Source organism: Ranitomeya imitator, chromosome 1 (assembly GCF_032444005.1).
Source record: "Ranitomeya imitator isolate aRanImi1 chromosome 1, aRanImi1.pri, whole genome shotgun sequence".
NCBI lineage: Eukaryota > Metazoa > Chordata > Amphibia > Anura > Dendrobatidae > Ranitomeya > Ranitomeya imitator.
Window position 1 is genome coordinate 753191164 of NC_091282.1, and position 23090 is coordinate 753214253.

The following is a 23090-nucleotide window of genomic DNA, read 5'->3' on the forward strand; positions in this document are numbered from 1 at the left end:
GTCACAATATCACAACTGAGCACAGAGAGAAGGTTAAAGATCCACAATCTGATCTAAGATTAGTCACAACTTGTTCTGTATCAGTCCAAACCTCCTGATTATTCGGATCTGAGCAATATGTTCATTATCAGCTATTTACACTATGAAATTGGATGTCCCAGCAGATGGTTTCCCCTGAACGCAGCCGTCTGCAGAATGTGTGCCTTTACATCTCTTTAACAGCTTGACATGAACCGCTGTCACTGGGCATCAAGACAGCCGCATTATTAGCTGTCATTAGTAGTCGCTATGGTTCTGCTACTAGGAACCCCGACCTTGGCGTGCTTCACTCCGTGGATCTCACTGTGCGAGCAATGGGATGCATTCTGCACGAAAATGAATATTAATGATTTAATTCTGAGGCTTCGGTACTCGGTGGGGAATATAAATTGTATTGCAAGCAGCGCTAAGGACTGTACTGTTAAAGTACGGTGCGGGGGCATGAGCGGCAGGGAAAAGGAAATCTGCAGCGGAAAGGAAAAAATATATACAGTATATACAACTCTGGAAAAAATTAAGAAATCACTGCAAAATGGTTAGTTTGTCTGATTTTTCTCTTTATGGGTATTTTTTTGAGTAAAATGTAAATTGTTCTTTTATTCCATAAATTTCTGATAACATGTCTCCGAATTTCCAAGCAATAAATTTTTTTTTCTGAAAAAGAAAAATGATCAAAATTAAAAAAAACAAACAGTGCTTTCAGACCTCAAATAATGCAAAGAAAACAAGTTCATAATCATTTAGAAACAACAATACTAATGTTTTAACTCAGGAAGAGTTCAAAAATCAATATTTTGTGGAATAACCATGATTTTTAATCACAGCTTTCATGTGTCTTGGCATGCTTTCCACCAGTCTTTTACACTGCTTTTTGCGCAAACATTTACGCAGTTCTTGTTTCTTTGATGGCTTGTGACTATCCATCATCCTCTTGATTACATTCCAGAGGTTTTCAATGGGGTTCAGGTCTGGAGACTGGGCTGCCCATGACAGGGTTTTGATGTGGTGGTCTCTTAATTTTCGCCAGAGCTGTATATATACATATACAGTGTATCAATACGTGGAATGAGTACGTAACGTGCACCCCGTTATGTGCTGATGGAGGTATATAGGTAACATGCACCCCGTTATGTGCTGATGGGGTATATAGGTAACATGCACCCCGTTATGTGTTGATGGAGGTACATAAATAACATACACCTCGTTATGTGCTGATGGAGGTATATGGAGCGCCAGCCGGTCTCCTCCTCCTCTGCTGGGGTCAGGGATGCTGGTTGTGTGGCTGCCTGCTGTTCGCACACTTTCTCCAACAAGGCCTCCTTCCACGCCAACATCGCGATGATCTGTGACCGCAGGAGCTGGCGGTTCAGCTCCTCCACCTCCGCTCCAAGGAAGACTGGGTCCATGCTAGACAGCTGGTCTTGATTCCCATCCCGCTGGCTGAGGGAGTCCCCAAGCTCCGAGTAACCACTTCTCGCCATCTTGCTTGCTGGGTTCTCTGCTGCGCCCATGAGCTGTTGCCGCTTTCTTTCATGGGCAGTTCCTTCTCCTTCCTTTCCCTCCATTCCAGGCCAGGAGGCGGATCCCCCTGGCCGGCGGCCATGTTCCGATGGCATAGAAATGGAGCGCCCCCAGACGCAGGGCTGCGGGTTACTCGGTACCGGTCCTCTCTGTCTCGGTTCTAGGGTTGTCACGGTGGCTGGACCTGGTCCGTGACCCTACTAAGGGGCATCCAATGAAAGGGTGATGAAGTTTGTCAAGGATTCGTGATGCCACCTGTGGTATTCGGTCAGGGTGACCGACGCTGCTTGGGGGTCCACTGGGGTGATGGAATGGCAGCAAGATGGAATACCTTCCCACAGGCGAAGTATATCCCCAGGGCTTCCTAGTAGTGTAGGTGGTGATGATGTAAGGCGCAGATAATAACAAAGACACAGGGTTGCAGTCTCTCTACCTTTTTACTGATGACTTCGGGATCCACAATCCAGAGCACTGCTAACAGGGCTGGCTGAGTCCGGCCGGTCCGAAGGCACATCCAGAGTTCCCTTTACAGGTGGAAATCAGTGCCTACCACTAGCGCCTGTGTGTTGTAGTTCTTCCCTGCTGAGCATTCGGGATAGTCCTCACAACTCTCGTGTTCTCTCTCCTCTCTCTCTCTCTCTCTCTCTCTCTCTCTCTCTCTCATTTATCTGGATAGGACGCACCCGTTTGACGGGAAGGCTCGGAGCTATTCTGGGACCCTAGAGACGCCCCTCTCCACGATTGCCCCCTATGTCTTCTTAGGTGATGTATGGTAGACAGCCAACCTATAATCAACTGTCCTGCGGTATTTGAAGTAATGCGTGGAGTCAGTTACTTCCTCGGTGTTCCAGTCACCGGCTACGCGCCTCAGTAGGATGTTGCCGTTCTCAGGACACGACTCCTACTGGCTCTCCTTTGTGCTTTGATCTCGTTTCTCACTTCTCCACAATATCCTTCTCCTCGTGTCCTTTCTTACGATGCCGCTGCAAGGTAGTGCAGACGCGGCTCCGTAGCGTTCTGTCCTTTCTGCTAGGTCCCTGCCAGGATCCCACCCCTGGCAGGTCCTCCCTGGAGCTCTCCCAGGCTGCGTTCTGACTAACTTCCTATCCAACCCCCAGTTTTACCAGTGTGAGGAGTGGCCTAATACATAATGCCTTTTGCTCCCCCTGGTGGCCGGAGTGTGAAGTGTAATGTGTGACTGTGATACCTGGTCAGATGAACTCCTTTAGTGCAATCAGACATAAATCACTCCCCTTAGTGGCAGAGCGACATTATTGCAACAACCAGGACTCTGGGGCGCTGCAGAAACATTCACAGTGGACGGGCATGACCCTCATGCCTTTCAGCAACCCAGCCCATGATGGAGAGCAACGCCACTCCTTCAGTATTGTCTCTGGGTGCACGAGACCCGGTTTAATGGGTTGGTAGATCCTGTTCATGACGCCAAAATGGAGCGTCCGCTAGGGCCATGGTGTACTCAGGCCGGGTCCGACAGTTCTTAAAGGGCTGGTCATGGCAGCAGTGACCCGGTCCATGGCCCTGGGCGTCCAATAAAAGTAATGAAAATGAAGGGGGAATAAAGTCTATAGGGGATTAGTTCGTGACGCCCCCCGTGGTGTTCGGCAATAAGGAAAATGGCTGACACTGCAGTTCAGGTCCACTGGGGCAGTTGGTGATGCAGCAGAGATGTTACAGCTCTCCACGGGTAGAGCTAGGCCCCAGGGCAGTTAAGGAATTAAAGTCAATGATGGTGGATATTGTGCAGGGCAGGTGATGCAGTAAGAATTCAGAGGACACAGCAGGGTGCAGTTTCCACACTTTACTCACAGTTCTTATGTGCAATCCCCAGCTGGGTGCGGTGTCCTCCGGGTCTGTGGTCCAGTCAGCACTCAGGTAACTTGGGGTACACTTTGCCAGAACTTCCTTCTTATGTTGCTTCTCTGGCCGACTCACTGCGCTGGCTGCCGCCTCTCCTGCCCTGCGCCTTCACAGACAGTGTCCCAAGCCAGCAGCCTTGGGTCCTGTCTGGCGACATCCTCTTAGTCAGCAGCCAGGGTCGTCCATCTGGCTAATCGTTACTCGGACGCGTCCGCTCTTCGCCAGTCGTTACACTGGCTGCCCATTCATTACAGGATACAATTCAAAGTACTTGTTCTCACCCACAAAGCTCTCCACAGTGCGGCACCCCCTTACATCTCCTCCCTCATTTCTGTCTATCAGCCTAACAGACCACTGCGCTCTGCAAATGACTTTCGGCTAACCTCTGCACTAATCCGTACCTCCCACTCCCGACTCCAAGACTTCTCCCGTGCTGCGCCAATCCTCTGGAATGCTCTACCCCAAGATATTAGGACCATCCATAATTTGCATAGTTTTAGGCGCTCGATCAAAACACATTTGTTCAGAGCGGCCTATCACGTTCACTAATCAAAGTTATGTTATGTTTGTGTGTAGCCCATTCACTATCCCCATCTATTCCCCAACCCCTGAAGATGGCTGGACCATGATTGTAAATACATCATTGTAAATACACACCTGTACTTTGTATCTCCCCCACCTCATTGTAGATTGTAAGCTCTCACGAGCAGGGTCGTCTTATTTTGCTTTAATTATTGTATTGTTAACGTTGTTACTTATGACTTTTGTGTTTGAAACTGTTAAACTGTAAAGCGCTGCGGAATATGTTGGCGCTATATAAATAAAGATTATTATTATTATTGATCCTATACGGCTGGATGGATGTGGCTGTGGCACCTACAGTTTCCACAGCCTCTGGCTTGCTAGCTGAGTCTTGTAGTTCTTCCACTAGTCTGGAGCCAGTTCCCCCACTGCGACCTGCTCCCGCCACCCAACTACGGTCGGCATGGATTCAAGCCCCACGGGTGGATTCCTCACTACTCATGCCCCTAGGATCCCTTCTTCCTCTCTCACTCTCTGGAACTTCTCTCTATCTTCCTAGTTCTTTCTCTCTGTCCTCTGGTGCTGGGACGAGCTCCTCACTGCTCAAGTCGCCAGCTCCAACTAACTAACTCTCTAAATAACTTCTCCCTCTTGTTTCCATGACAACACCTCACAACTGCTACTCTCTCTACGCACACCTTCTACCTAGTTCCTCCCTGGACTGGAGAGGTCTAGTGTTGGGTGCTAGTGTGTGGGTACTGGGTAGTGTCCCCTCCTTACCAGAGAGCGGGGTACCACACATCTGGGTGAGGTGCAGTACCTCTGTGGCGACTGGACCCTCAGGGGCGCCAAATATATAGGTAACATACACCCCATTATGTGCTGATGGGGGTATATAGGTAATGTGCACCCCGCTATGTTGTGAACAAGATATGGGATGCAGTGATGCATGAGAGGCAGAACAAGGGTTAACAATTTAATTTAACAGTGGGATACTCCACGCAGGGCAGCAAACAGGTAAATAAAGGAATAACAGTTAAATTGTTCATTAACTCTGCATATCCATTACAATGAATGTGGTAACAGCAGTTCTTTCAAACACTTATCGGGTCAGATGTTCCTCCGGCTGCAGATGATGCTTGGGAGTCATTAGCGCCAACAACGGCAGGCGCGATGCTTGTCCAATGTGGTCCTGCACCCAATGGTAGTATGTCTTCTGGTGGCAGTGGTTGGTCTCCGGTACCTTCCGCTGAGCCCCTAGTCCATAATTGAATTCGGCCAACACAAACAAGGATGCAGTACCGTTAGGCTGGAGTCACACTCAGCGTAAGACAATATGGTCCGTATATTATGGCCGTAATACGCTGAAAAGTCCCCAAAATAGTGGTCCGTAACTCCTCCGTAGGCAGGGTGTGTCAGCGTATTTTGCGCATGGCATCCTCCGTATGTAATCCGTATGGCATCCGTACTGCGTGTTTTTCTCGCAGGCTTGCAAAACCGACATACGGCTATACAAGGGATCCATGTGTAAAAAAAAAAAAACCAAAACATATATATGTGTGTGTGTGTGTATATATATATATATATATATATATATATATATATATATATATATATATATATATATATATATATAATATTAGTATAGACAGGCGCCCTCTGCTGGTTGTCCTCATATGAACTCGAGCCTGGGAGCTTTCTAGGAAAGTTCCCACGATCTAGGGACAACCAGCAGAGGGCGCCTCACCGCAAATGAAGGTAAATATAGGTCATTGACCTACTTTACCTTCATTCCCCGGGGTTTTGCAGCAAGGAGCAGCGCTGCATTAGCAGAGCTCCTTGCTGCAAAATATTTTAACCCCTTCAGATGGATTTACATCGTGGGACTTTACAGATCTGCGGAAGGTATGGATATTGTTGTTTTTTTTTTTTTTGTTACAGATCGAGGGTCTTCAGTGATTGGATTGAGCGTAGAATAAAATATTACAACAACCTTTGTTTTTATTTCATTAAAATAATTTTTAATAAAGTGTTTGTGTTTTTTTTTAACCCTTTACTAGTATTGGATTAATAATGGATAGGTGTCATAATTGACGCCTCTCCATTATTAATTTGGCTTAATGTCACCTTACAATAGAAAGGGGAAGAGAGTGGCCAAGTGCCAGAATAGGCGCATCTTCCAGATGTGCCTTTTCTGGGGTGGCTGGGGGCAGGTGTTTTTAGCCAGGGGGGGGGTGCCAATAACCGTGGACCATCTCCAGGCTATTAATATCTGCCCTCAGTCACTGGCTTTACTACTCTGGAGGAGAAAATTGCGCGGGAGCCCACACCAATTTTTTCCGCCATTTAACCCTTTAATTTAATAGCTAGAACGGCCAAATTTTGCATATATACACTACTAACATTAGTACTGTGGAATATGCAAAAAAAAAGGTGATATGAGATGGTTTACTGTATGTAAACCATGTCTCAAATCATGTCGGGTTTAGGAAGGAGATAGCGAAAGCCGGTAATTGAATTACCGGCTTTTATAGCTAACTAGCGCTGTATGAAGTAATAATATATATACATATATGTGTCTCAATGACATATATATATATATACCTATTCTATGTGTACACATTTGTTCTACATATTCTATTGTAAGCTGTCAGTGTGATTTTACTCTACACCGCACTGAATTGCCGGCTTTTCTCTCTAATACCGCTGCGTATTTCTCGCAAGTCACACTGCTGGTCCGTGTGTAATCCTTATTTTTCTGGCTTCCATAGACTTTCATTGGCGTTTTTTTTGCGCAATACGATGACAAACGCAGCATGCTGCGATTTTCTACGGCCGTAGAAAGCCGTATAATGCTGATCAGTAAAATACGGCAGATAGGAGCAGGGGCATAGAGAATAATTGGGACGTTTGTTAGGCGTGTTTTACGGACGTATTTTCTGCACTCATACGTCCGTAAAACTCGCTAGTGTGACTCCAGCCTTAGGGTCCTGGTCGAGCGGCGTGGCAATGTCTGGCAACAAGAGCAGCAGTGTACAGTCCTGCACCCTCCTCTGGCCCTCAGGCTTACGTGCAGTGATCAGCTATACAGGGCTCTCTCCCTCTTACTGCGGTGGGCCCCGACAGTGTTCTGGTGTTGGGTTGACTGTGTGTTACTACGGCCCAGCTGCGCACACTGCGGAGCAGGCTGCGCACGCACCTTAGTCCCCAAGTAAAGACATGAGATCCAATCTTGAAATTTCCTGCAGTTATTTAAATGTCATATGTTTATTCTATGTCCTTAAATTCTTCAAGGATGGAATTCAAAGAAACACGAATTGTTATTAGACAGAGATCATACATTTATAGTCACTGTTTCTTGGTTTTTGGCTGAAGATACTGTAAATCTAAAAGGTATAGAACACTTTATTGTGTATTGAAATATTCTGCAGACTTGCTCGTTTATCCCAGAGTTTGTAATGCAGATGTCTTAGATCCCTGCGGTTCTTAGTCTCCGCCACTAACGTGTCTCTCCGAAGTGTGCACGCACCTTGCCTCTGTCACTGCTGTCAGGAAACTAGTTGACGCTGCACGCGATTTCACTTTTAACCGTGTTCCTGACTTCCGGGTCAGGGCACCAGTCTGTGCTTGTTTGCCTTCCCCTGGACAACATGGGACATAGCCTCCACAGTTCCGGAGCCAGTTTAGTACAGGTACCTGCGGTCCAGTCTTCGTCCTTACACTCCTCCTCTCCTTTAGCTCACCATTCCATGGGCAAAAGCTCTTGCAGCAGGTGTTGGCACTCATCCATTTCTTGGGCAATCCACTGCCAAATAAACTGATCTTGTTCATAGCGATTAGGGGATCTTCCAGCGGTCATCTGTTCAGTGCGGCGTAGGTCAGGTTGAGTCGTGGATTCAGTGTGGATAGTGAAAGGCGGGGGTGCACCTGTTTCCGATGGAGCAGCCATTTGTGGAATTTCTGGATGACTTATTTCCCCTGGACTAGCGGCCGGTGAGCTTTCCAAGTCTGAAGATGATGCCACTGGTTCTTCTTCATCGTAGTCAAAATTCAGAGGGCTAGGCGCATCGATGGGATCCGACTCTCTCTCCTCCTCAGGGAAGCAACATGTTGCAATGGACTATTCGAGTAGACACTTCTTCTTCACCCTCAGGTTGCATCTCATACACTGGGCCAGCATTGTCATCTCGGAGTTTTACTCGATATGGAATTTTCTCCCACCAGTATTGCAGCTTGCTCTGTGGCCTCTTGTCTTGGACCAGTACTCGATCTTCCACTTTAAGAGCTGTCCCTCGGAGGGGCGGTGCTTCATGGTGCTCGAGTTCTCAGAACTTAGTCTGTACCAGCTGGTGGAGAGTCTGCAACCGGAGTCTATGTTCTCGGACCCAGGAAGACACCCCCATCCGTGGGTAGTCTTCTGGTTCCAGCTCCAGCTCAGTGATTTCTCATCCTTTCCTCCCAAATAGTAGGGTTATGGGGTGTATCTTGTTGTGTGGTGCACCCGATTGTTGTGTTCCCAGACCAATTCAGCCACATACTTAGGCCAACGGATTTTCCGATCTTCCTCCAATGTTTTCAGTATCTGAATCAGCGTTGTGTTAAAGCGTTCACAGGCTCCATTTCCTTGGGGATGATAGGGCGTCATTCTCAACTTCTCAGTTTGGTATAGACGGTGTAACTCTTCCATCACTCGGCCTTGGAAATGCAGCGCCCCAGAGTCCTGGTCGTTGCAGTAATGTCACTCTGCCACTAAGGGGAGCGATGTTATGTCTGATTGCACTAAAGGAGATCACCTGACCAGGTATCACAGTCACACACTACACTTCACACTCCAGCCACCAGGGGGAGCAAAAGGCACTATGTACTAAGCCACTCCTCACACTGGTAAAACTGGGGGTTGGATTGGAAGTTAGGAGAACGCAGCCTGGGAGAGCTCCAGGGAGGACCTGTCAGAACTGGGAACCTGGCAGGTACCTAGCAGAAAGGACAGATTGTTACGGGACCGCGCCTGCACTACCTTGCGGCGGTATCTCAAGAAAGGACACGAAGAGAAGGATATTGTGGAGAAGTGAGAAGTGGGATCATAGTACGAAGGAGATAGAACCAGAAGGAGTCGTGCCCCGAGATTGGCAACATCCTTCTGAGGCGTGTAGCCGGTGGCCGGAGCACCGAGGAAGTAACAGACTCCACGCATTACTTCAAACAGCGGAAGGACAGTTGATTACAGGTAGGCTGTCTGACTTAAATCACCTAAAAGGACATAGGAGGCAATCGTGGGAGAGGGGCGTCGCTAGGGTCCCAGAATAACTCCAGGCCTACCTGTCACAAAGGTGCGTCCTAGCCATATTATCTGGGGGACAGAGAGAGAGAAGGAACAGATACGACAGTTGTGAGGACTATCCCGTGGTGCTCAGCAGGGAAGGACTACAACACACAGGCGCTAGAAGGTAGACACTGATCCCCACCTGAAAAGGGAGCTCTGGATGTGCCTTCGGACTGGCCGGTCTCAGCCAGCCCCGTTAGCAGTGCTCTGGACTGCGGACCCTGAAGCCTTCAGTAAAGGTAAAGAGACTACAACCCTGTGTCCTCGTTATTCCTCGCACCTTGCACCACGCACCATCACCTTTCATTGGACGCCCCATAGCAGGGTCACGGACCAGGTTTAGCCACCGTGACAACCCCGGATCGAGTATCCCGTGGCCCTGTGTCTGGGGGCGCTTCAACTTGGCGTCACGAACAGGATCTACTTAAGCCTGAAGAATCAGGTCATGTGTGCCTTGGAACTGTGATTGAATTGTGCTTGAACTGTGATTTCTTGCAAAGACTGTGTATCGCTATTTGCCGCCAAAAATCCGCTATTGCCGTGCCGTGTGGAGCGCGAGGGGAGGAGCCATGGGTGGAGCCGGCTGGAAAAGAGCGCAAGGTGCCGATTCCGGAAGAAGAGCCCCGACCCCGGCGCCGATCCTGGAAGGAGAACCCCGACCCCGACAGGTTAGCAAGGGGGGAAGAACGGCCATGTCGGATCCCGGAGGAGCGGAGGTGGCGGCCACAGCTGCAGACTCGGGAACACTTCCAGATTCCGTGGTAGATGCAGCCATGGGTCTGGTATCACCGCCAGATGCCGTGGGGCTTGCCGCTCCCATCAACCAGCCAGATACTGCCGCTGCTACAACAGCCATAATGCCCTTCTCTATGCCGTATCTACCAGGAGCAGCCTGGCTCCCGCGATACTCCAGAGAAGCTCATACGTTAACTGACTTTAAAGAGGGGATTTGTAGCCTGCTCGAGTTTTATCCCTTGACGGAGCCTCAGAAAGTTCATATGATAACCGGCCAACTCTTTGGAGCGGCATTGAGGGAAGTGAAGTCCTGGCCCGTTGCAGACAAGAAAACTGCGCAACAGGTATTCGCAAAGCTTAAAACCACCTTTGACACCCGCACCGCTACGGAAATTAAATTGACGTTCTATGGGTGCAAGCAGAGGCCGCAGGATAGCTTACGGGACTATGCCCTTATCTTCAGGAGGCGCTGCGGGCCATCAAGCAAAGTGACCAAAACAGCATGCAAGATGAAGATAAACTCCTGAAGGAGCGGTTCATCGAGGGGCTCCTGTGCAGTAACCAAAGGGCCCAGCTACACTGGCCATGCAGAATCCAGACCTGACTTTTGCGCAATTCAAAGATAAAGCCATCCAGGCACTACCAGAGCGACAGCCCAGCCGTGCTACACTTCCCAGGCGTCAAGCCCTCACGTACCACCAGGAGGTGGTGCCGGATGCACCCGTCTCCGCCGAGGCCGATGCCCAGAGCCTGGAAGACGACTCCCCTGCAGGTCTGCGCCTCCAGGTACAGCAACTGACCAGGAGCGTTGCTGCCCTAGCCCGGACTGTCCAGTCCCTACAGGAGGCCCCCAAGGAGAAGATCCAGCTGGCTTCCAGACCGGAAGATGTCCCCTGGCAGCGACCAAGGAGAGTTCCATCGACCAGAGGCAGAGACGACGATCGCTTTCATCGGGATTGATGACCTATCTGCCGCCGCTGCCACCAGGTGGGCCATCTTGCAAGGTACTGTCAGTTAAACAAGCAACCCCTGGGGCCAAGGGCTGACCCCCAGGAGTAGAACGCCCAGGCCCGCAAAATTGGAGAGCCAAATACATCGGGGGGAGACCAGTTCTCCCTATCGTGATCGACGGTATCCCCATGAACGCTTTGCTGGACACCGGTTCCCAGGTGACAACTATGCCCTACATTCTTTATAGACGTTATTGGGAGGACACCGACATTACCCGTGGCCCTGATGATGATTTTACCATAATAGCTAGTAACGGTCAGCCGCTGCCGCAAGTGGGGTATTAAGAGGTCACTATTAAGGTGTGGCGGGTAGAATTGGAGGCCCAGGGAATTGTCATTGTTGATATTGACCAACGCGAATGTAACCCCATGATGACCATCGGTACTAATGTCATAGAAAATTGTCTTGCAGAAGTTATTGTCTTGTTGCAGCAAGTAGCAGAGACAGCTGGTTACAGTGAACAACGTGCCTTGCAGAAAGAAATCAGAGCCCTAATGCGGAGACAGCAGGTGGAGCTGACTGGTGGTGAAATTGGCCGGGTCACAGTGAGTGATTCGAACCCCATTGCAATACCCCCCAGGAGTGAAATATTAATATGGTGTCGGGCAGCCATAGGCCTCGGGGGTAAGGACTATCAGGCCCTAATAGAACCCGTGTATTCGGATAATAGGCCTATCCTCCTGACAGCCAGAGGGGTGGTTGACATCCGCAAGGGGAGGGAGCCGGTACGTGTTCTTAACTGCGGGGAGGAGGAAGTCCACCTAACCAAATATGTCACACTTGCCAAGCTGTTTACTGTTAATAATAGCGTGATACAGGCACCCGGGCCCTTGGCTCCATCCAACATCCAAGTCGGCGGAGGACAACGGCTCTGCAGAGCAATCAAAAGATTGGTGTCAAGAATTACATGTGGGCACTGATTCTACTCCATCTCACCAGATACAGGGAGCCTACAGGGTGGTTCACGAGTATGTCCGGGTATTCAGCAAACACCCCCTTGATTTCGGGCGGGTAAAAGGGATTCAACATCACATCCCCACAGGAGATCACCCACCCGTAAAAGAAAGATACCGTCCTGTACCCCCAGCTCATTATCAGTGTGCCAAGGACATGTTGCGAGAGATGAAGGAGGCTGGGGTAGTGAGAGACAGCTGTAGCCCCTGGGCAGCTCCAATAGTCCTCGTTAGGAAGAAAGATGGCACCATGAGGATGTGTGTGGATTATAGGCAATTAAACCGCATTACACATAAGGATGCATACCCCCTGCCTAGGATAGAGTCCTTGGCTGCGTTAAAGTCTGCTAATTACTTCTCTACCTTAGATCTCACCAGTGGGTACTGGCAGGTTCCCTGTTGTGAGTTCTGTTTTTGGGCTCCCTCTGGTGGTTACTGATGGTACTGGGTGATTTGTGTTCTGCTGTCTCTGGTGTCCACCTGTTCTATTAGGATTTGGGAGTTTCCTATTTAACCGGGCTTTCTTGTCATTTCCCCGCCGGCTATCAAGGTTATCAGAGTGTTTTGTTACCTCAGCTTCTGGCTTCAGTAATCTTCAGGACAAGCTAAGTTTTTGATTTTCTTGTTTCACGTTTTGATTTATTTTTGTCTTGTCCAGCTTGCATATAATTGTTTCTTTGCTGCTGGTTGCTCTAGCGGGCTGTAATTGCTCCTCATGTTCCATGAGTTGGAACATGAGTTCAAGTAATTACAGGATGGTTTTTTGAAGGGTTTTTTGCTGACCGCGCAGTTTACTTTTGTATCCTCTGCTATCTAGTTTTAGCGGGCCTCATTTTGCTGAATCTGATTTCATACTGTGTATGTGCCTTCCTCTCATTTCACCGTCATTATATGTGGGGGGCTGCTATTTCTGTGGGGTATTTCTCTGGAGGCAAGAGAGGTCTGTGTTTCTTCTAATAGGGGAAGTTAGATCTTCGGCTGGTGCGAGACGTCTAGGATCAACGTAGGCACGTTCCCCGGCTATTGTTATTTGTGTGTTCAGGTTTAGGGTCGCGGTCAGCTCAGGTTCCATCACCCTAGAGCTCGTTGGTGCTTGTCCTTTTGTGATTCCCTGCCATTGGAATCATGACAGTTCCCGTGGCAGGGGCGGACAAGGAAAAGACAGCCTTCACGACGCCAATGGGTCTCTGCGAGTTCAACTACATGCCCTTCGGATTGTGTAACGCCCCGGGGACATTCCAGAGGATGATGGAGTGCTGTTTGGGACACAAGAACTTTGAGACCGTGCTGCTATATCTGGACGATGTCATTGTCTTCTCTAAGACTTATGAAGACCATTTGAAGCACCTGGCCGAGGTATTTGAAGCGCTGTCCAACTTTGGCTTAAAGGTGAAACCGTCCAAATGCCATCTGCTAAAACCCAAAGTACAGTACCTGGGCCATGTGGTGAGTGCCGAAGGAGTGGCCCCAGACCCCGACAAGGTCACGGTGATTAAGGACTGGCCGCAGCCCGGTAACCTTCATGAAGTCTGGCAGTTCCTCGGGTTGGTGGGCTACTACCGGAAGTTTATCAAGGACTTCACCAAGAAGGCCGCGCCGTTGCAAGACCTGTTGGTGGGCCAGCCCAAGAAACCCAAGGGTAAGAATACCCCGTTGGATTGGAACGACGGACTGGAAGGATCGTTCACTTGCTTAAAATCAGCACTGACGGGAGACGAAGTACTAGCCTACCCTGAATACGACCAACCGTTTGTATTGTATACGGATGTCAGCAACGTGGGGCTGGGAGCTGTGCAGTCCCGGGTCCAGAAAGGCAAGGAACGAGTAATCGCTTACGCCAGCAGGAAGCTTCGCCCCACTGAAAGGAACCCGGACAACTACAGTTCCTTTAAGCTGGAGTTCCTCGCCATCGTTTGGGCCGTGACGGAGAGGTTCAAGCACTATCTGGCCTCCGCAAAATTCACCGTCTCCACGGATAATAATTCACTAACGCACTTGGACACAGCAAAACTCGGTGCTTTGGAGCAGCGGTGGATGGCCCGGTTGTCCAATTACGACTTCACCATCAAGTACCGGGCGGGGCACAAGAATGCGAATGCCGATGCATTGTCCCGAATGCCTCACCTGCCCGAAATGGAGGAAGATCCAGAAGCATTTGAAGAAGCAGAGCTGCCCGCCTTCCATCGCCCCAAGGCAACTCAGTGTTCCCATCAGGTGGAGAACAGGCGCAGAAACAAACAGGGCGCCCCGTTGAATCCCCTGCCCCACCACGGGTGGACAGAGAACCAGGATGGTGACCCTGCGGTCCGTCGGGTGAAAGAGCTCCTGACGCAGGCAGGTTTGCATCCCGGCCTAGATGATCCACTGGAGGCATTACAGTTGTGGAATGAGAGGGGCAAACTGTTTATTCACGATGGCAAGCTGTGCCGAAGGAGCATCGACCCCCACACTCACAAATTGGTATGGCAGATCGTGGTCCCAAGACAAGATGTGCCAATGGTCCTGTGAGTGTACCACCATGGGGCAGGACACTTCGGATGGAAGAAGCTGGAGAGGCTACTCCGTGGGAGGTTCTACTGGATCGGCATGAAGAAAGCCATCGAGAAGTGGTGTCGAGAGTGTGGCCCCTGTCGTCTATGCCGGAAGGATCGTGACAGCCAACGGGCTCCCTTGCAGCCCATCATCACCAAACGGCCGCTCGAGTTGGTCGCGCTGGATCACGTAAAGCTAACACCTAGCCGATCAGGTTATATCTACGCTCTCACCATTGTGGACCACTATTCCAGATTTTTGGTAGTCGTATCAGTCAAAGATCTAACGGCTAGGACGGCTGCCAAAACCTTCCAGCAGTACTTCTGTTGAACCCATGGGTACCCAGAGAAGGTGTTGACCGATCAGGGGCCAGCATTTGAAGCAGAGGTGTTCCAGGAGTTCTGCAATTTGTACAGATGTAAGAAGATCAGAACCATGCCGTACCATCCACAGACCAACGAGATGTGTGAGAAGATGAACCAAGTGGTGATCGACTTACTGAAGACCTTACCTGTAGAGGAGCGGAACTTGTGGCCCACAAAGTTACAAGACTTGGTAGATATGTACAACCACATACCGGTGAATTCCACCAACTGCACCCCAGCGTACCTGATGCGAGGAAGGTCTAGCAAGTTACCCGTCGATCTGGACATGGGGGTTCTGACCCCCGAAGATATATCGCCAGATGCGGATTGGGATACCGAAGGGCAGCAAAGGTATCGCAAAGTACAGGAATGTGTAGAAAGGAATCTCGCTCAAGCCAGACAAAAGCAAGAGAGGGACTACAACCAGTCTGCTCCCGCGGCTCCATTGTCACCTGGTGAGCAGGTACTCAAACGAAAGAGGAGACTACACGAGCTTGATGATCAATGGGAAGCGGAACCGTATACCATTCTGTCCTCCGATTTCAACAATACGAAGGTCTGTCTCATCAGTAAAGGAGGGGAGACCTCAACGGCCATATCCAGAGACCACCTGAAATTATGCCCTGATAAGCTGAAAGATGGGGAAACAGATCCCAGGACTTCCCCGCCCGTGGAAGAGAAGATGATACACACTGTTCTTGGCGATTTTCCCCAGTCCTGGACTCAAATAAATCAGGCCATTGTGGTACCTGTCTTAACGTTTCGTCAACTGAGACCGCCAGAACTAAATGTGGTGCCAGGGCATCTGGACCCGCAAGCGCAGCCGACCCCACCAGAAGATGCAATGCCAATGGTCGAACCAGCGGGCCCTCCCTCTGCCATCGGTGAATCTGCCATGCCCACCACTAGTAGTGGCAGCACTGAGAACTCCAGCATGCCAGTGCTGCCCAGACTCACTAGAAGTGTAGCTAGAAGACAGTGCACTACACCAGCGATAGCAAGCGTAGCAGACCTGGTTAGGCCAATAGCCACCCCTGCGCTGCAAAGGTCTACGCGTAGCACCCAGAATCAGACTCCACTTCGCTATAAAATGTGGAGATATTAACGATAGTTGCTATTTGGTTGAAAATGCTTGTGTAAATATCTGTTATAGGTTTAAAAATGGACAATGGCGTGATGGACAGTGAATCACTACAAAACTTTCACAAGGGCCCCTTTGTTTACCCGAGGTCCCTGCTGTTCTATGGTTGCACCTACGAACTGGGAGTCATGGACTGTGCATGACCAATCTTTTGCAACGTTCAAGCGTCCTTACCTTCCATAACAGAAAGCACTGTTATATTTACTTGTTCATAGTATGTACAAATTCTGTGTGTTTTCTATTAACATGTATTGTTATTCTTCTTTTCCCAGTCCGGGAGTACTGGATTTAACTGGGGAGGGAGTGCAGCGCCCCAGAGTCCTGGTCATTGCAGTAATGTCGCTCTGCCACTAAGGGGAGCGATGTTATGTCTGATTGCACTAAAGGAGTTCACCTGACCAGGTATCACAGTCACACACTACACTTCACACTCCGGCCACCAGGGGGAGCAAAAGGCACTATGTACTAGGCCACTCCTCACACTGGTAAAACTGGAGGTTGGATAGGAAGTTAGGAGAACGCAGCCTGGGAGAGCTCCAGGGAGGACCTGTCAGAACGGGGAACCTGGCAGGTACCTAGCAGAAAGGACAGATTGTTACGGGACCGCACCTGCACTACCTTGCGGTGCTATCTCAAGAAAGGACACGAAGAGAAGGATATTGTGGAGAAGTGAGAAGTGGGATCATAGTACGAAGGAGATAGAACCAGAAGGAGTCGTGCCCCGAGATTGGCAACATCCTTCTGAGGCATGTAGCCGGTGGCCAGAGCACCGAGGAAGTAACAGACTCCACGCATTACTTCAATCAGCAGCAGGACCGTTGATTACTGGTAGGCTGTCTGACTTAAATCACCTAAAAGGACATAGGAGGCAATCGTGGGAGGGGCGTCACTAGGGTCCCAGAATAACTCCAGGCCTACCTGTCACAAAGGTGCATCCTAGCCATATTATCTGGGGGACGGATAGAGAGAAGGAACAGATTCGACAGTTGTGAGGACTATCCCGTGGTGCTCAGCAGAGAAGGACTACAACACACAGGCGCTAGAAGGTAGACACTGATTCCCACCTGAAAAGGGAGCTCTGGATGTGCCTTCGGACCGGCCGGTCTCAGCCAGCCCCTTTAGCAGTGCTCTGGACTGCGGACCCCGAAGCCTTCAGTAAAGGTAAAGAGACTACAACCCTGTGTCCTCGTTATTCCTTGCACCTTGCACCATGCACCATCACCTTTCATTGGACGCCCCTTAGCAGGGTCACGGACCGGGTCTAGCCACCGTGACAACCCCGGATCGAGTATCCCGTGGCCCTGTGTCTGGGGGCGCTTCAGAAACAAGCACCTTGGTCTGAATGAATTCGCTTCGGGCAACCATACACCCAGGTGAAGTCTTGACAGATAGCCTGTGCAGCTGAGTCAGCAGTCTGATCTCGGATCGACGTAACTTTGTGAAGTGGTCAGTCATCACTAGATATTGTTCATAGCCAAGATGAGTGGCACCCACAGTCAAGTAGTCGATCATCAGCAATTCTAAGGGAGCAGAGGTCTCTATGGTCTGGGTAGGAGCTCTATGTTCCTGAGGTTTAGCCAATTCACAGCTTCGGCATTGCTTACAGGCCTCCTCTACTGCAGTCTTCAAGCGAGGGTGATAAATCAACTTCTGTAGCCACTGCAACGTCTTCTCCAGACCGATGTAAGCCCCCCTCTCGCGGGCCTCCATGGCCACTATACCGTTCAACTTCTCGGGGAGTACCACTTGTTAAGTGGTCTCCAGCTCACGTACCAACTGCACTTTTCGATACAGCAAGTCATCTTTCAATTGAAGTCTTTTCCATTGTCTGAGAATCTGCAAAGCCCCTGGGGACAGAGCACCTCTTTCATCTCGGCTGGGGAGCCACTTCAAAGCTACCCACTGTCTTAGTTGAGCAAGTTACTTATCTTACTGCTGCAGCTCCAGTCATCTCGAGGTCGTCCCGGCACCTGTTCTCCAGATGCCTATGATCTGTCCCTTCATCGCCGCCAACTCCCGGAAGCCAGGAATTTCTTCTGCCTCCAACTCTTCATCCCGATCATGGCCTGGGCGCTCTTGAGTCACTCTAGATACAGCATCCACATGTGTATTTTCAGCTCCCTTCAAATTGGCGTTCTTGTACCGATATTTTGCCATACGGGCCACCATCTTTGTTCCAGGGTTCCCAGTTTTGCATTTTCCAGATGAGCCAAAGGGTTGTTGTCAATTCACACCAAGACTTCGGACCCTAACATATTTTCAGCAAACTTTTCAGTCATCGCCCAAACCAGTGCCAGCATCTCCAGTTTGAAGGAACTATAGTTGTCAGGGTTCTGCTCTGAGTCATCAAGGGATCGGCTTGCGTTTGCAATCACTCGTTCTTTCCCCTCTTGCATTTGTAAGAGCTCGGCCCCCAAACCATGGAGACTTCCATCAGTGTGTAGAATGAAAGGGTTTGAGAAGTCGGCATAGGCCCAGATTTGAGCTTCTGTCAGAGCCATCTTCAAGGCCTGGAAGGCCTTTTCCTGGCTGCTCCCCCACTGAATGTTCCGATTCTTCGCCCCTGACGGTACCCTCTTGAGTAATTCCAACAGTGGATTGGCGATGCGGGTGAAATTCTTCACGAACCTTCGGTAGTACCCAATAAGCCCCAGAAAGGTCCAAACATCTTTCACTGTCTTCGGGGTGGGCCAGTCATGTACTGCCGCTATCTTTTCACGAGCAGGCCTTACTCCGTCAGTGGATACGATGTGTCCCATATACTTCCCCCGGACAACATGGGACGCAGCCTCGACAGTTCCATACCTGGTTTAGTACAGGTACCCACGGTCCGATTTTCCTCCTTACAATGTGCTGTTGGGCGTATATAGGTAACGTGCACCCCGTTATGTGCTGATGGAGGTATATAGGTAACGCGATTATGTGCTGATGTTGGATCTAGGTAACAAATGGACATGTCTGGCAGTTTATTACTCCACTTTTTTTGCTAAAAGCACAAATACGCGTACCCAAACTGAGCATGCATATGTTTGGGGAATTAGTGATATATACATACATATGCATGCTCAGTTCGGCTAAGCATGCAAGTGCTTTCAGCAGAAATAGCCGGTAACTTAGGCTACAAGAAGTGAGCTATAAAATTCAAAATTTCTCTGTTTTTACAAGCACTTTGCAACTTTACCCATTTACGTTGATGAGAAAACTATATTAAGATGAGCGTTTTATCAGTTTATCACTAGCTGCACTCATAAAAAGCTCATCTTAATATGAGTGTTATTATTATTACAAGTATTCTTGGCATTATCAGTTCTTGGAGTAAGCACATCAGCTTCATCTGGTGTTTCATCTGATTTCATAATCAGTTATGCGGGCTAACTATATTGATCACCTAATCTTAGGATACGTCATCAATGATCAAGAACGGTCACCCCACTGATCAGCTGTTTTTACCTTTGGTCATGGACAGAGCTTAATGGATCAACTCTGTCCACTGTACAGTGACGCAACGTTTTTTTTCACTTCTGCTGTAATAAAATCTATTCCCAGGGTCCGGCTTGTCCGTGTAACCAAGCTGTACAATGTGCTAAATGTACAGTCCGGATACAGTCAGGAGCTATGAAACCCCAACAGTCACGTCAGTTTCAAATTAGTCTCCGCCAGGGCTGGACTGGGACAAAAAAGCAGCCCTGCTGCACAAACCCCACCACCCCACAAACTATAACACTCCTCACCCCGATCAGTGAATTTAGCTTTACTTTGTTGTGCCCCGCACTCTCCTAAAAGGAGATATTTGAAGAGCCACATGTGAATGCCGCCACAGTGCGTATAATCGACCACTGCTGCATTTACATGGTGCTCTAGAGAGCTCCGATATTCAGGATCATGGGGGTCCCAGCAGTTGGATCTCCAGCAATTGGAAGTTATCCCCTAACCAGAGGAGAGGGGATTGCTTGGGATAATCCATTTAAACAGCCTTTCCAATATTTTATTTTTATTTGGCCATAGTAATATTGAAAATACTAAACCAATATTGACCTTCCCAAAGTCCAATGTCGCCTCTTTGACAACAAGACAGGAGAAGTGGTACGGTGCAGTACATACAGGGCCGGCTCCATGTTTTTGTGGGTCCCAGGTGAAAGTCTCAGTGGGCCGCTTTAACACATACCACAATTCATAATGCACAGATACAGCAGAGAAATATAGGCATAGTACAATGCCAAAGATTTCACTCTTACATTACATGAGTGATAACTATTGTACATTCTACAATAGGTCATAAATCAAACACTATAGCCCTACATACAGTATTATGGGCACCACATAGTGCTTTATACAGAATAATGAGCCCCATATATTGCTCCATACAGAATAATGATCCCATATATTGCTCCATACAGAATAATGAGCCTGATATATTGCTCCACACACTATTTTGGGTACCATATAATGCTCCATACAGAATAATGAGCCCCATATATTGCTCCCTACAGTATAATGAGCCCAATATATTGCTCTATACAGAATAATGAGCCCCATGTATTGTTCCATACAGAATAATGAGCCCCATATATTGCTCCATACAGAATAATGAGCCCCATATATTGCTCCATACAGAATAGTAAGCCTGATATATTGCTCCACACACTATTTTAGGTACCATATAATGCTCCATACAGAATGAGCCCCATATATTGCTCCATACAGTATAATGAGCCCCATGTATTGCTTCATACAGTATAATGAGCCCCATGTAATGCTCCAAACAGTATAATGAGCCCCATGTAATGCTCAAAACAGTATAATGCGCCCCATATAATTCTACATAAAGTATAATGAGCGCCATACCTTGCTCCATACAGAATGGGCTCCATATAATGCTCCATACAGAATGTCCTCCCCTCTCCTCGCTGGCCGCTGCTCTGCTCCGGACTCCCCAACATTGGGGTCTTCCGGCTCTCTGCACTGTGACTGTTCGGGCAGAGGGCGCACAGAAGTGACATCACAGAACCCTCTGACCTGAAACGTCACAGTCAGAAGATGCCGCAGTGGAGGAGCGGGAAGAGGTAAGTAAAATGTTGCAAAAATGCTGAAAGAAATTAAGAATTGACCCAACGCACATTTAAAAAATAAAAATCAAGCCTGTGCATAAGATTGCTGAAATCTAATTATCTTTCGCTGGTACTGTAAAAAGTAGCTCTTAATTTGCCTAAAAAAGCTGCATAAAAACACTGCAGTAAAAACGCATATTGTGAACATAGCCTTAGTCTAGTGCAGCACATGGCAATAGATACAATGCGCTGAGTTATTGTGTGTAATTCAGACTAATTGCAATTTTTTTAAGCAAATTTTAGTTTGGTGCTCTGATCCCAGCATTATTGCAGAATAGATAATAGTGATTACAGGAAAGGTTTTTTTCTGATCTGTGTAGATCTTTTCTGTCCAATATTTTCTCCTTATTTCTGCATAGACTGATCATCCCAATGGGGACAGTGATGATAATGTCCGTAAAGTGCTGTGGAATTAATAGCGCTATATAAGTGAGTAAAATAATAAAATAATAATAAGAGAGAATGCAAATTATTATGAATTCATAAAATGTATAGTTTTACTATTTTGGTTCCCATATTTTTCAGTGATGGTTAATTGCAGCTAATGAAAAAGTATCTACAAAAAACATCTGAAAAAACTATTCATTTTTAGTTTATTCTAAGTGTGAGACTTGGGACTCAGGCAGGGACAGACAGACCATTGATGCCACCGGGACCCAAGTGGTAAGGGGCCTAGGCTGTCCCTGCATTAGCAGTCCATGCTCGGACCCATTTGCACGGACATCTAGCCTGTATTAATCTGAGTTGCCCGCCAAGGCTGTGGGGTATCCAGTACCGGGTCCGGTGTTCACATGGGAATGTCACGGTGGCGACCCGGTCTGTGGCCCTGGGCACCCATGTAAAAGGGGAAATTGAATAAAGTTTATGTTCGTGATGCCTCCTGTGGTATTCGGTCAGTGGGGACCGACGCTGCTTTAAGGGGTCCACTGGGGTGATGTTGTGGCAGCTAGATGGTATACCTTCCCACAGGTGAAGTGTATCCCCAGGGCTCCCGGTGTGTAGAGGGAAGATGATGGTAAAAGGTGCAGTAAAGAACGAGGACACAGGTTTGTAGTCTTTTTACCTGGTTTACTGAAGACTTCAGGCAGCCACAGTCCAGGGTACCAGATCACAGGGCAGGCAGGGTCCGGCCGGCTTGGAAGCGAATCCAGAGTCCCCTTTACCAGGTGGAGTTAAAAGCCTTCCTCTAGCGCGGTGGTGTTGTAGTCCCTTACTGCCTATGGCTTCAGATAAGGTCCTCACAGTTCTTCTCTCTGTCCCCCATATAGGATAGGACAATACCTGTATGACAGGTAACTCGAGCCTTTTTACAGGGACTCTAGTGTTGTGAATTCTGTGGTCAAGCTCCCTCCTGTGGTCATGAGTGGTACTTCGGCTGGTTCTGTCTATGAGCTTCCGCTGGTGGATGTGAGTGGGGCTGCGGCTTCTGAGTTTCCTTCCTCAGGTGACAAGGTTAAGTCGTTAGGTGCTGCTCTATTTAACTCCACCTAGTTCTTTGTTCCTGGCCTCCAGTCAATGTTCCAGTATTGGTCTGGCTCTCTCCTGGATCGTTCTTGTGGCCTGTCTGCCCTGCATAAGCTAAGTTGCTTGTGTTACTTTTGTTTGCTATATTTTCTGTCCAGCTTGCTATATTGGTTTTTCTTGCTTGCTGGAAGCTCTGAGACGCAGAGGGAGCACCTCCGTACCGTTAGTCGGTGCGGAGGGTCTTTTTGCCCCTCTGCGTGGTTGTTTGTAGGTTTTTGTGCTGACCGCAAAGCTATCTTTCCTATCCTCGGTCTATTCAGTAAGTCGGGCCTCACTTTGCTAAAATCTATTTCATCTCTGTGTTTGTATTTTCATCTTAACTCACAGTCATTATATGTGGGGGGCTGCCTTTTCCTTTGGGGAATTTCTCTGAGGCAAGGTAGGCTTATTTTTCTATCTTCAGGGCTAGTTTGTTTCTCAGGCTGTGCCGAGTTGCAT